This window comes from Bufo bufo, chromosome 10, assembly GCF_905171765.1.
Source record: "Bufo bufo chromosome 10, aBufBuf1.1, whole genome shotgun sequence".
Classification (NCBI taxonomy): domain Eukaryota; kingdom Metazoa; phylum Chordata; class Amphibia; order Anura; family Bufonidae; genus Bufo; species Bufo bufo.
In genome coordinates this window covers 145,055,434-145,068,299 of record NC_053398.1, presented here as the reverse complement: position 1 = coordinate 145,068,299, position 12,866 = coordinate 145,055,434, and the positions used below count along the sequence as shown (strand labels likewise).

General features: G+C 60.9%; 1 protein-coding gene across 3 annotated transcripts in view; it reads left to right on the top strand.

Moving 5' to 3' along the window:
• The window catches only part of NDRG4 (NDRG family member 4), a 48,141-nt gene that overhangs the window by 2,607 nt on the left and 32,668 nt on the right, over nucleotides 1-12,866 (top strand). The gene's annotated exons all lie outside the window — the stretch shown is intronic.

The window sequence follows — 12,866 nt, the reverse complement described above, 5'->3', positions numbered from 1 at the left end:
ATCTCCTATCCGGCGTCTTAAAGTGGTATGCCCATTTTACACATGTATGGCGTAGTGACAGGACGGTGGGGTGATCGGTGCGGGTCCCACCCTGGAGACCCTCATCTGGTGGGACAGCGTCGGTTCAGTGGAGACACCTGCCCGGACACTTGAGATGATGGTAATCTGTGGGGCTGCCCCGACACCTGAGATGATGGTAATCTGTGGAGCTACCTGGACACTTGAGATGATGGTAATCTGTGGAGCTGCCCGGACACTTGAGATGATGGTAATCTGTGGAGCTGCCCAGACACTTGAGATGATGGTAATCTGTGGAGCTGCCCGGACACTTGAGATCATGGTAATCTGTGGAGCTGCCCAGACACCTGAGATCATGGTAATCTGCGGAGCTGCCCCGACACCTGAGATCATGGTAATCTGCGGAGCTGCCCCGACACCTGAGATCATGGTAATCTGTGGAGCTGCCCAGACACCTGAGATCATGGTAATCTGTGGAGCTGCCCCGACACCTGAGATCATGGTAATCTGCGGAGCTGCCCCGACACCTGAGATCATGGTAATCTGCGGAGCTGCCCCGACACCTGAGATCATGGTAATCTGCGGAGCTGCCCCGACACCTGAGATCATGGTAATCTGCGGATTTGCCCCGACACATGAGATCATGGTAATCTGCGGAGCTGCCCCGACACCTGAGATCATGGTAATCTGCGGAGCTGCCCCGACACCTGAGATCATGGTAATCTGCGGAGCTGCCCCGACACCTGAGATGATGGTAATCTGTGGAGCTGCCCGGACATCTGAACTGATGGTAATCTGCAGAGCCACTCAGATACTCAAGATGATGACGACTGGGTCCGTCTAGTTTTAGTTACCTTTTTTGAAGGTGATGGAAGCTCTGATGGAAACCAGGTCCTGGCGCTCCTCCCCAGGTTAGGGGAGCTATTGTAGGACACCTGAGATCATGGTAATCTGCGGAGCTGCCCCGACACCTGAGATCATGGTAATCTGCGGAGCTGCCCCGACACCTGAGATCATGGTAATCTGCGGAGCTGCCCCGACACCTGAGATCATAGTAATCTGCGGAGCTGCCCCGACACCTGAGATCATGGTAATCTGCGGAGCTGCCCCGACACCTGAGATCATGGTAATCTGCGGAGCTGCCCCGACACCTGAGATCATGGTAATCTGCGGAGCTGCCCCGACACCTAAGATCATGGTAATCTGCGGAGCTGCCCCGACACCTGAGATCATGGTAATCTGCGGAGCTGCCCCGACACCTGAGATCATGGTAATCTGCGGAGCTGCCCCGACACCTGAGATCATGGTAATCTGCGGAGCTGCCCCGACACCTGAGATCATGGTAATCTGCGGAGCTGCCCCGACACCTGAGATCATGGTAATCTGCGGAGCTGCCCCGACACCTGAGATCATGGTAATCTGCGGAGCTGCCCCGACACCTGAGATCATGGTAATCTGCGGAGCTGCCCCGACACCTGAGATGATGGTAATCTGTGGAGCTGCCCGGACATCTGAACTGATGGTAATCTGCAGAGCCACTCAGATACTCAAGATGATGACGACTGGGTCCGTCTAGTTTTAGTTACCTTTTTTGAAGGTGATGGAAGCTCTGATGGAAACCAGGTCCTGGCGCTCCTCCCCAGGTTAGGGGAGCTATTGTAGGACAGGGGTGCTCCTCCCTAGGGTAGGGGGATTGGCACCAGGCTCTTTTAGGGTAGGGGAACACCTTGTGTTGGCGAGGTCTTGTGTTCGGTGAATGTGACGGTCAGGTATGTAGGCTGGCTATAAATACATGTGACTGAACACGCCGCACTTCACGGCTGCAGAAATATTCAAAATAGAATCTGCCAAGACGATGACAGCGAGCGCTGGGGGAATGTGAGGATGCAAACAGATGGGAGAAGCAGAGATCCAAGGATAATGTGCCAGCGCTCCACAGAGCTGTAATGTAATGTGGATGACGAGAACTGGCCACTGTTCTGCCCCCAACATGTGTCCAGAATGCAGCATCTGCCCTACATATCATACACAACCACCTCCTATCTCTGTATACCAGACTATAGCCAGACGCTGACATGTCTATATGGGCAGCCCCACAATCCGTCCGTGTGCCCCACTCTGTATTCCCCTAGGAAATAAGAGGGGGCAGGGCAGTCTGGAGGAGGACAGAGGGGATCTGGAGGAGGAGGAGGACAGAGGGGATCTGGAGGAGGAGGAGGACAGAGGGGATCTGGAGGAGGAGGAGGACAGAGGGGATCTGGAGGAGGACAGAGGGGATCTGGAGGAGGAGGAGGACAGAGGGGATCTGGAGGAGGAGGAGGACAGAGGGGATCTGGAGGAGGGAGAGGACAGAGGGGAGGAGGAGGAGGACAGAGGGGATCTGGAGGAGGAGGAGGACAGAGGGGATCTGGAGGAGGACAGAGGGGATCTGGAGGAGGAGGAGGACAGAGGGGATCTGGAGGAGGACAGAGGGGATCTGGAGGAGGAGGAGGACAGAGGGGATCTGGAGGAGGAGGAGGACAGAGGGGATCTGGAGGAGGGAGAGGACAGAGGGGAGGAGGAGGACAGAGGGGATCAGGAGGAGGAGGACAGAGGGGATCTGGAGGAGGAGGAGGACAGAGGGGATCTGGAGGAGGAGGAGGACAGAGGGGATCTGGAGGAGGAGGAGGAGGACAGAGGGGATCTGGAGGAGGACAGAGGGGATCTGGAGGAGGACAGAGGGGATCTGGAGGAGGACAGAGGGGATCTGGAGGAGGAGGACAGAGGGGAGGAGGAGGAGGACAGAGGGGATCTGGAGGAGGACAGAGGGGATCTGGATCTGGAGGAGGACAGAGGGGATGAGGAGGAGGACAGAGGGGATGAGGAGGAGGACAGAGGGGATGAGGAGGAGGACAGAGGGGATGAGGAGGAGGACAGAGGGGATGAGGAGAAGGAGGAGGACAGAGGGGATGAGGAGGAGGACAGAGGGGATGAGGAGGAGGACAGAGGGGATGAGGAGGAGGAGGAGGACAGAGGGGATGAGGAGGAGGAGGACAGAGGGGATGAGGAGGAGGAGGACAGAGGGGATGAGGAGGAGGACAGAGGGGATGAGGAGGAGGAGGAGGACAGAGGGGAGGAGGAGGAGGACAGAGGGGATGAGGAGGAGGAGGAGGACAGAGGGGAGGAGGAGGAGGACAGAGGGGATGAGGAGGAGGACAGAGGGGATGAGGAGGAGGAGGACAGAGGGGATGAGGAGGAGGACAGAGGGGATCTGGAGGAGGGAGAGGACAGAGGGGATCTGGAGGAGGAGGAGGACAGAGGGGATCAGGAGGAGGAGGACAGAGGGGATCAGGAGGAGGAGGACAGAGGGGATCTGGAGGAGGAGGAGGACAGAGGGGATCTGGAGGAGGACAGAGGATATCTGGAGGACAGAGGGGATCTGGAGGAGGAGGAGGACAGAGGGGATCTGGAGGAGGACAGAGGGGATCTGGAGGAGGAGGAGGAGGACAGAGGGGATCTGGAGGAGGACAGAGGGGATCTGAAGGAGGAGGACAGAGGGGATCTGAAGGAGGAGGACAGAGGGGATCTGGAGGAGGACAGAGGGGATCTGGAGGAGGACAGAGGGGAGGAGGACAGAGGGGATCTGGAGGAGGAGGAGGACAGAGGGGATCTGGATCTGGAGGAGGACAGAGGGGAGGAGGAGGAGGACAGAGGGGATGAGGAGGAGGACAGAGGGGATGAGGAGGAGGACAGAGGGGATGAGGAGGAGGACAGAGGGGATGAGGAGAAGGAGGAGGACAGAGGGGATGAGGAGGAGGAGGAGGACAGAGGGGATGAGGAGGAGGAGGAGGACAGAGGGGATGAGGAGGAGGAGGAGGACAGAGGGGATGAGGAGGAGGAGGAGGACAGAGGGGAGGAGGAGGAGGACAGTGAGGAGGAGGAGGAGGACAGAGGGGATGAGGAGGAGGACAGAGGGGATGAGGAGGAGGACAGAGGGGATGAGGAGGAGGACAGAGGGGATGAGGAGGAGGACAGAGGGGATCTGGAGGAGGGAGAGGACAGAGGGGATCTGGAGGAGGAGGAGGACAGAGGGGATCTGGAGGAGGACAGAGGGGATCAGGAGGAGGAGGACAGAGGGGATCTGGAGGAGGAGGAGGACAGAGGGGATCTGGAGGAGGAGGAGGACAGAGGGGATCTGGGGGAGGAGGAGGACAGAGGGGATCTGGAGGAGGAGGAGGACAGAGGGGATCTGGAGGAGGACAGAGGGGATCTGGAGGAGGAGGAGGAGGACAGAGGGGATCTGGAGGAGGACAGAGGGGATCTGGAGGAGGACAGAGGGGATCTGAAGGAGGAGGACAGAGGGGATCTGGAGGAGGACAGAGGGGATCTGGAGGAGGACAGAGGGGAGGAGGAGGAGGACAGAGGGGATCTGGAGGAGGAGGAGGACAGAGGGGATCTGGATCTGGAGGAGGACAGAGGGGAGGAGGAGGAGGACAGAGGGGATGAGGAGGAGGACAGAGGGGATGAGGAGGAGGACAGAGGGGATGAGGAGGAGGACAGAGGGGATGAGGAGGAGGAGGAGGACAGAGAGGAGGAGGAGGAGGACAGAGGGGATGAGGAGGAGGAGGAGGACAGAGGGGATGAGGAGGAGGAGGAGGACAGAGGGGAGGAGGAGGAGGACAGAGGGGAGGAGGAGGAGGACAGAGGGGAGGAGGAGGAGGAGGACAGAGGGGAGGAGGAGGACAGAGGGGATGAGGAGGAGGACAGAGGGGAGGAGGAGGAGGACAGAGGGGATGAGGAGGAGGAGGACAGAGGGGATGAGGAGGAGGACAGAGGGGATCTGGAGGAGGGAGAGGACAGAGGGGATCTGGAGGAGGAGGAGGACAGAGGGGATCTGGAGGAGGACAGAGGGGATCAGGAGGAGGAGGACAGAGGGGATCTGGAGGAGGAGGAGGACAGAGGGGATCTGGAGGAGGAGGAGGACAGAGGATATCTGGAGGAGGAGGAGGACAGAGGGGATCTGGAGGAGGAGGAGGACAGAGGGGATCTGGAGGAGGAGGAGGACAGAGGGGATCTGGAGGAGGACAGAGGGGATCTGGAGGAGGACAGAGGGGATCTGAAGGAGGAGGACAGAGGGGATCTGGAGGAGGACAGAGGGGATCTGGAGGAGGACAGAGGGGAGGAGGAGGAGGACAGAGGGGATCTGGAGGAGGAGGAGGACAGAGTGGATCTGGAGGAGGACAGAGGGGAGGAGGAGGAGGACAGAGGGGAGGAGGAGGAGGACAGAGGGGATGAGGAGGAGGACAGAGGGGATGAGGAGGAGGACAGAGGGGATGAGGAGAAGGACAGAGGGGATGAGGAGAAGGAGGAGGACAGAGGGGATGAGGAGGAGGACAGAGGGGATGAGGAGGAGGAGGAGGACAGAGGGGATGAGGAGGAGGAGGAGGACAGAGGGGATGAGGAGGAGGAGGAGGACAGAGGGGATGAGGAGGAGGAGGAGGACAGAGGGGATGAGGAGGAGGAGGAGGACAGAGGGGATGAGGAGGAGGACAGAGGGGATGAGGAGGAGGACAGAGGGGATGAGGAGGAGGACAGAGGGGATCTGGAGGAGGGAGAGGACAGAGGGGATCTGGAGGAGGACAGAGGGGATCTGGAGGAGGACAGAGGGGATCAGGAGGAGGAGGACAGAGGGGATCTGGAGGAGGAGGAGGACAGAGGGGATCTGGAGGAGGAGGAGGACAGAGGGGATCTGGGGGAGGAGGAGGACAGAGGGGATCTGGAGGAGGAGGAGGACAGAGGGGATCTGGAGGAGGAGGAGGACAGAGGGGATCTGGAGGAGGACAGAGGGGATCTGGAGGAGGAGGAGGAGGACAGAGGGGATCTGGAGGAGGACAGAGGGGATCTGGAGGAGGGAGAGGACAGAGGGGATCTGGAGGAGGAGGAGGACAGAGGGGATCTGGAGGAGGACAGAGGGGATCAGGAGGAGGAGGACAGAGGGGATCTGGAGGAGGAGGAGGACAGAGGGGATCTGGAGGAGGAGGAGGACAGAGGGGATCTGGAGGAGGAGGAGGACAGAGGATATCTGGAGGAGGAGGAGGACAGAGGGGATCTGGAGGAGGAGGAGGACAGAGGGGATCTGGAGGAGGACAGAGGGGATCTGGAGGAGGAGGACAGAGGGGATCTGGAGGAGGACAGAGGGGATCTGGAGGAGGACAGAGGGGATCTGGAGGAGGAGGACAGAGGGGATCTGGAGGAGGACAGAGGGGATCTGGAGGAGGACAGAGGGGAGGAGGAGGACAGAGGGGATCTGGAGGAGGAGGAGGACAGAGGGGATCTGGATCTGGAGGAGGACAGAGGGGATGAGGAGGAGGACAGAGGGGATGAGGAGGAGGACAGAGGGGATGAGGAGCAGGACAGAGGGGATGAGGAGAAGGAGGAGGACAGAGGGGATGAGGAGGAGGACAGAGGGGATGAGGAGGACAGAGGGGATGAGGAGGAGGACAGAGGGGATGAGGAGGAGGACAGAGGGGATGAGGAGGAGGAGGAGGACAGAGGGGATGAGGAGGAGGACAGAGGGGATGAGGAGGAGGAGGAGGAGGACAGAGGGGATGAGGAGGAGGACAGAGGGGATGAGGAGGAGGACAGAGGGGATGAGGAGGAGGACAGAGGGGATGAGGAGGAGGACAGAGGGGATCTGGAGGAGGGAGAGAACAGAGGGGATCTGGAGGAGGAGGAGGACAGAGGGGATCTGGAGGAGGACAGAGGGGATCAGGAGGAGGAGGACAGAGGGGATCTGGAGGAGGAGGAGGACAGAGGGGATCTGGAGGAGGAGGAGGACAGAGGGGATCTGGGGGAGGAGGAGGACAGAGGGGATCTGGAGGAGGAGGAGGACAGAGGGGATCTGGAGGAGGAGGAGGACAGAGGGGATCTGGAGGAGGACAGAGGGGATCTGGAGGAGGACAGAGGGGATCTGGAGGAGGAGGACAGAGGGGATCTGGAGGAGGACAGAGGGGATCTGGATCTGGAGGAGGACAGAGGGGAGGAGGAGGAGGACAGAGGGGATCTGGAGGAGGAGGAGGACAGAGGGGATTTGGATCTGGAGGAGGACAGAGGGGAGGAGGACAGAGGGGATGAGGAGGAGGACAGAGGGGATGAGGAGGAGGACAGAGGGGATGATGAGGAGGAGGAGGACAGAGGGGATGAGGAGGAGGACAGAGGGGATGAGGAGAAGGAGGAGGACAGAGGGGATGAGGAGGAGGACAGAGGGGATGAGGAGGAGGACAGAGGGGATGAGGAGGAGGAGGAGGACAGAGAGGAGGAGGAGGACAGAGGGGATGAGGAGGAGGACAGAGGGGATGAGGAGGAGGAGGAGGACAGAGGGGATGAGGAGGAGGACAGAGGGGATGAGGAGGAGGAGGACAGAGGGGATGAGGAGGAGGACAGAGGGGATAAGGAGGAGGAGGACAGAGGGGATGAGGAGGAGGAGGACAGAGGGGATGAGGAGGAGGAGGACAGAGGGGATGAGGAGGAGGACAGAGGGGATGAGGAGGAGGAGGAGGACAGAGGGGATGAGGAGGAGGACAGAGGGGGTCTGGAGGAGGACAGAGGGGTCTGGAGGAGAACGGAGGGATCTGAAGGGGGACATCTGGTGGAAGACAGAGGGATCTGGAAGAGGAGGAGGACAGAGGGGATCAGGAGGAGGACAGAGGGGATCAGGAGGAGGACAGAGGGGATCTGGAGGAGGAGGAGGACAGAGGGGATCTGGAGGAGGAGGAGGACAGAGGGGATCTGGAGGAGGAGGAGGACAGAGGGGATCTGGAGGAGGAGGAGGACAGAGGGGATGAGGAGGAGGACAGAGGGGATCTGGAGGAGGAGGAGGACAGAGGGGATCTGGAGGAGGACAGAGGGGATCTGGAGGAGGACAGAGGGGATCTGGAGGAGGAGGAGGACAGAGGGGATCTGGAGGAGGACAGAGGGGATCTGGATCTGGAAGAGGACAGAGGGGAGGAGGAGGAGGACAGAGGGGATCTGGAGGAGGAGGAGGACAGAGGGGATCTGGAGGAGGACAGAGGGGAGGAGGAGGAGGACAGAGGGGATGAGGAGGAGGACAGAGGGGATGAGGAGGAGGACAGAGGGGATGAGGAGGAGGACAGAGGGGATGATGAGGAGGAGGAGGACAGAGGGGATGAGGAGGAGGACAGAGGGGATGAGGAGAAGGAGGAGGACAGAGGGGATGAGGAGGAGGACAGAGGGGATGAGGAGGAGGACAGAGGGGATGAGGAGGAGGAGGAGGACAGAGAGGAGGAGGAGGACAGAGGGGATGAGGAGGAGGACAGAGGGGATGAGGAGGAGGAGGAGGACAGAGAGGAGGAGGACAGAGGGGATGAGGAGGAGGAGGACAGAGAGGAGGAGGAGGAGGACAGAGGGGATGAGGAGGAGGACAGAGGGGATGAGGAGGAGGACAGAGGGGATAAGGAGGAGGACAGAGGGGATGAGGAGGAGGAGGACAGAGGGGATGAGGAGGAGGACAGAGGGGATGAGGAGGAGGACAGAGGGGATGAGGAGGAGGACAGAGGGGGTCTGGAGGAGGACAGAGGGGTCTGGAGGAGAACGGAGGGATCTGAAGGGGGACATCTGGTGGAAGACAGAGGGATCTGGAAGAGGAGGAGGACAGAGGGGATCAGGAGGAGGACAGAGGGGATCAGGAGGAGGACAGAGGGGATCAGGAGGAGGACAGAGGGGATCTGGAGGAGGACAGAGGGGATCTGGAGGAGGAGGAGGACAGAGGGGATCTGGAGGAGGAGGAGGACAGAGGGGATCTGGAGGAGGAGGAGGACAGAGGGGATCTGGAGGAGGAGGAGGACAGAGGGGATCTGGAGGAGGAGGAGGACAGAGGGGATCTGGAGGAGGACAGAGGGGATCTGGAGGAGGACAGAGGGGATCTGGAGGAGGAGGAGGAGGACAGCGGGGATCTGGAGGAGGACAGAGGGGATCAGGAGGAGGACAGAGGGGATCAGGAGGAGGACAGAGGGGATCAGGAGGAGGACAGAGGGGATCTGGAGGAGGACAGAGGGGATCTGGAGGAGGAGGAGGAGGACAGAGGGGATCTGGAGGAGGAGGAGGAGGACAGAGGGGATCTGGAGGAGGAGGAGGACAGAGGGGATCTGGAGGAGGACAGAGGGGATCTGGAGGAGGACAGAGGGGATATGGAGGAGGACAGCGGGGATCTGGAGGAGGACAGAGGTGGTCTGGAGGAGGACAGAGGGGATCTGGAGGAGGAGGAGGACAGAGGGGATCTGGAGGAGGAGGAGGACAGAGGGGATCTGGAGGAGGAGGAGGACAGAGGGGATCTGGAGGAGGAGGAGGACAGAGGGGATCTGGAGGAGGAGGAGGAGGACAGAGGGGATCTGGAGGAGGACAGAGGGGATCTGGAGGAGGAGGAGGACAGCGGGGATCTGGAGGAGGACAGAGGTGGTCTGGAGGAGGACAGAGGGGGTCTGGAGGAGGACAGAGGGGATCTGGAGGAGGACAGAGGGGATCTGGAGGAGGAGGACAGAGGGGATCTGGAGGAGGAGGAGGACAGAGGGGATCTGGAGGAGGACAGAGGGGATCTGGAGGAGGAGGAGGAGGACAGAGGTGATCTGGAGGAGGAGGAGGACAGAGGGGATCTGGAGGAGGAGGAGGACAGAGGGGATCTGGAGGAGGAGGAGGACAGAGGGGATCTGGAGGAGGAGGACAGAGGGGATCTGGAGGAGGAGGACAGAGGGGATCTGAAGGAGGACAGAGGGGATCTGGAGGAGGAGGAGGACAGAGGGGAACTGGAGGAGAACAGAGGGGATCTGGAGGAGGACAGAGGGGATCTGGAGGAGGAGGAGGACAGAGGGGATCTGGAGGAGGAGGACAGAGGGGATGAGGAGGAGAAGGAGGAGGACAGAGGGGATGAGGAGGAGGACAGAGGGGATGAGGAGGAGGACAGAGGGGATCTGGAGGAGGAGGACAGAGGGGATCTGGAGGAGGAGGAGGACAGAGGGGATCTGGAGGAGGAGGAGGAAAGAGGGGATGAGGAGGACAGAGGGGATGAGGAGGAGGACACAGGGGATGAAGAGGAGGAGGACAGAGGGGATGAGGAGGAGGACACAGGGGATGAAGAGGAGGAGGACAGAGGGGATGAAGAGGAGGAGGACAGAGGGGATGAGGAGGAGGACAGAGGGGTCTGGAGGAGGACAGAGGGGGTCTGGAGGAGGACAGAGGGGTCTGGAGGAGAACGGAGGGATCTGAAGGGGGACATCTGGTGGAAGACAGAGGGATCTGGAAGAGGAGGAGGACAGAGGGGATCAGGAGGAGGACAGAGGGGATCAGGAGGAGGACAGAGGGGATCTGGAGGAGGACAGAGGGGATGAGGAGGAGGACAGAGGGGATGAGGAGGAGGACAGAGGGGATCTGGAGGAGGAGGAGGACAGAGGGGATCTGGAGGAGGAGGAGGACAGAGGGGATCTGGAGGAGGAGGAGGACAGAGGTGGTCTGGAGGAGGACAGAGGGGGTCTGGAGGAGGAGGACAGAGGGGATCTGGAGGAGGAGGAGGACAGGGGATCTGGAGGAGGAGGAGGACAGAGGGGATCTGGAGGAGGAGGAGGACAGAGGGGATCTGGAGGAGGAGGAGGACAGAGGGGATCTGGAGGAGGAGGAGGACAGAGGGGATCTGGAGGAGGAGGAGGACAGAGGGGATCTGGAGGAGGAGGAGGACAGAGGGGATCTGGAGGAGGAGGAGGACAGAGGGGATCTGGAGGAGGAGGAGGACAGAGGGGATCTGGAGGAGGAGGAGGACAGAGGGGATCTGGAGGAGGAGGAGGACAGAGGGGATCTGGAGGAGGAGGACAGAGGGGATCTGGAGGAGGAGGAGGACAGAGGGGATCTGGAGGAGGAGGACAGAGGGGATCTGGAGGAGGAGGACAGAGGGGATCTGGAGGAGGAGGAGGACAGAGGGGATCTGGAGGAGGACAGAGGGGATCTGGAGGAGGAGGACAGAGGGGATCTGGAGGAGGAGGACAGAGGGGATCTGGAGGAGGACAGAGGGGATCTGGAGGAGGAGGAGGACAGAGGGGATCTGGAGGAGGAGGAGGACAGAGGGGATCTGGAGGAGGACAGAGGGGATCTGGATCTGGAGGAGAACAGAGGGGATCTGGAGGAGGACAGAGGGGATCTGGAGGAGGACAGAGGGGATCTGGATCTGGAGGAGGACAGAGGGGATCTGGATCTGGAGGAGGACAGAGGGGATCTGGATCTGGAGGAGGACAGAGGGGAGGAGGAGGAGGACAGAGGGGATCTGGAGGAGGAGGAGGACAGAGGGGATTTGGAGGAGGACAGAGGGGGTCTGGAGGAGGACATAGGGGATGAGGAGGAGGACAGAGGGGATGAGGAGGAGGACAGAGGGGATCTGGAGGAGGAGCAGGACAGAGGGGATCTGGAGGAGGAGGAGGACAGAGGGGATCTGGAGGAGGAGGAGGACAGAGGGGATCTGGATGAGGAGGAGGACAGAGGGGATGAGGAGGAGGACAGAGGGGATCTGGAGGAGGGAGAGGACAGAGGGGATCTGGAGGAGGAGGAGGACAGAGGGGATCTGGAGGAGGACAGAGGGGATCAGGAGGAGGAGGACAGAGGGGATCTGGAGGAGGAGGAGGACAGAGGGGATCTGGAGGAGGAGGAGGACAGAGGGGATCTGGGGGAGGAGGAGGACAGAGGGGATCTGGAGGAGGAGGAGGACAGAGGGGATCTGGAGGAGGAGGAGGACAGAGGGGATCTGGAGGAGGACAGAGGGGATCTGGAGGAGGAGGACAGAGGGGATCTGGAGGAGGACAGAGGGGATCTGGATCTGGAGGAGGACAGAGGGGAGGAGGAGGAGGACAGAGGGGATCTGGAGGAGGAGGAGGACAGAGGGGATCTGGATCTGGAGGAGGACAGAGGGGAGGAGGACAGAGGGGATGAGGAGGAGGACAGAGGGGATGAGGAGGAGGACAGAGGGGATGAGGAGGAGGACAGAGGGGATGATGAGGAGGAGGAGGACAGAGGGGATGAGGAGGAGGACAGAGGGGATGAGGAGAAGGAGGAGGACAGAGGGGATGAGGAGGAGGACAGAGGGGATGAGGAGGAGGACAGAGGGGATGAGGAGGAGGAGGAGGACAGAGAGGAGGAGGAGGACAGAGGGGATGAGGAGGAGGACAGAGGGGATGAGGAGGAGGAGGAGGACAGAGGGGATGAGGAGGAGGACAGAGGGGAGGAGGAGGAGGACAGAGGGGATGAGGAGGAGGACAGAGGGGATAAGGAGGAGGAGGACAGAGGGGAGGAGGAGGACAGAGGGGATGAGGAGGAGGAGGACAGAGGGGATGAGGAGGAGGACAGAGGGGATGAGGAGGAGGAGGAGGACAGAGGGGATGAGGAGGAGGACAGAGGGGGTCTGGAGGAGGACAGAGGGGTCTGGAGGAGAACGGAGGGATCTGAAGGGGGACATCTGGTGGAAGACAGAGGGATCTGGAAGAGGAGGAGGACAGAGGGGATCAGGAGGAGGACAGAGGGGATCAGGAGGAGGACAGAGGGGATCAGGAGGAGGACAGAGGGGATCTGGAGGAGGACAGAGGGGATCTGGAGGAGGAGGAGGACAGAGGGGATCTGGAGGAGGAGGAGGACAGAGGGGATCTGGAGGAGGAGGAGGACAGAGGGGATCTGGAGGAGGAGGAGGACAGAGGGGATCTGGGGGAGGAGGAGGACAGAGGGGATCTGGAGGAGGAGGAGGACAGAGGGGATCTGGAGGAGGACAGAGGGGATCTGGAGGAGGACAGAGGGGATCTGGAGGAGGAGGAGGAGGAGGACAGAGG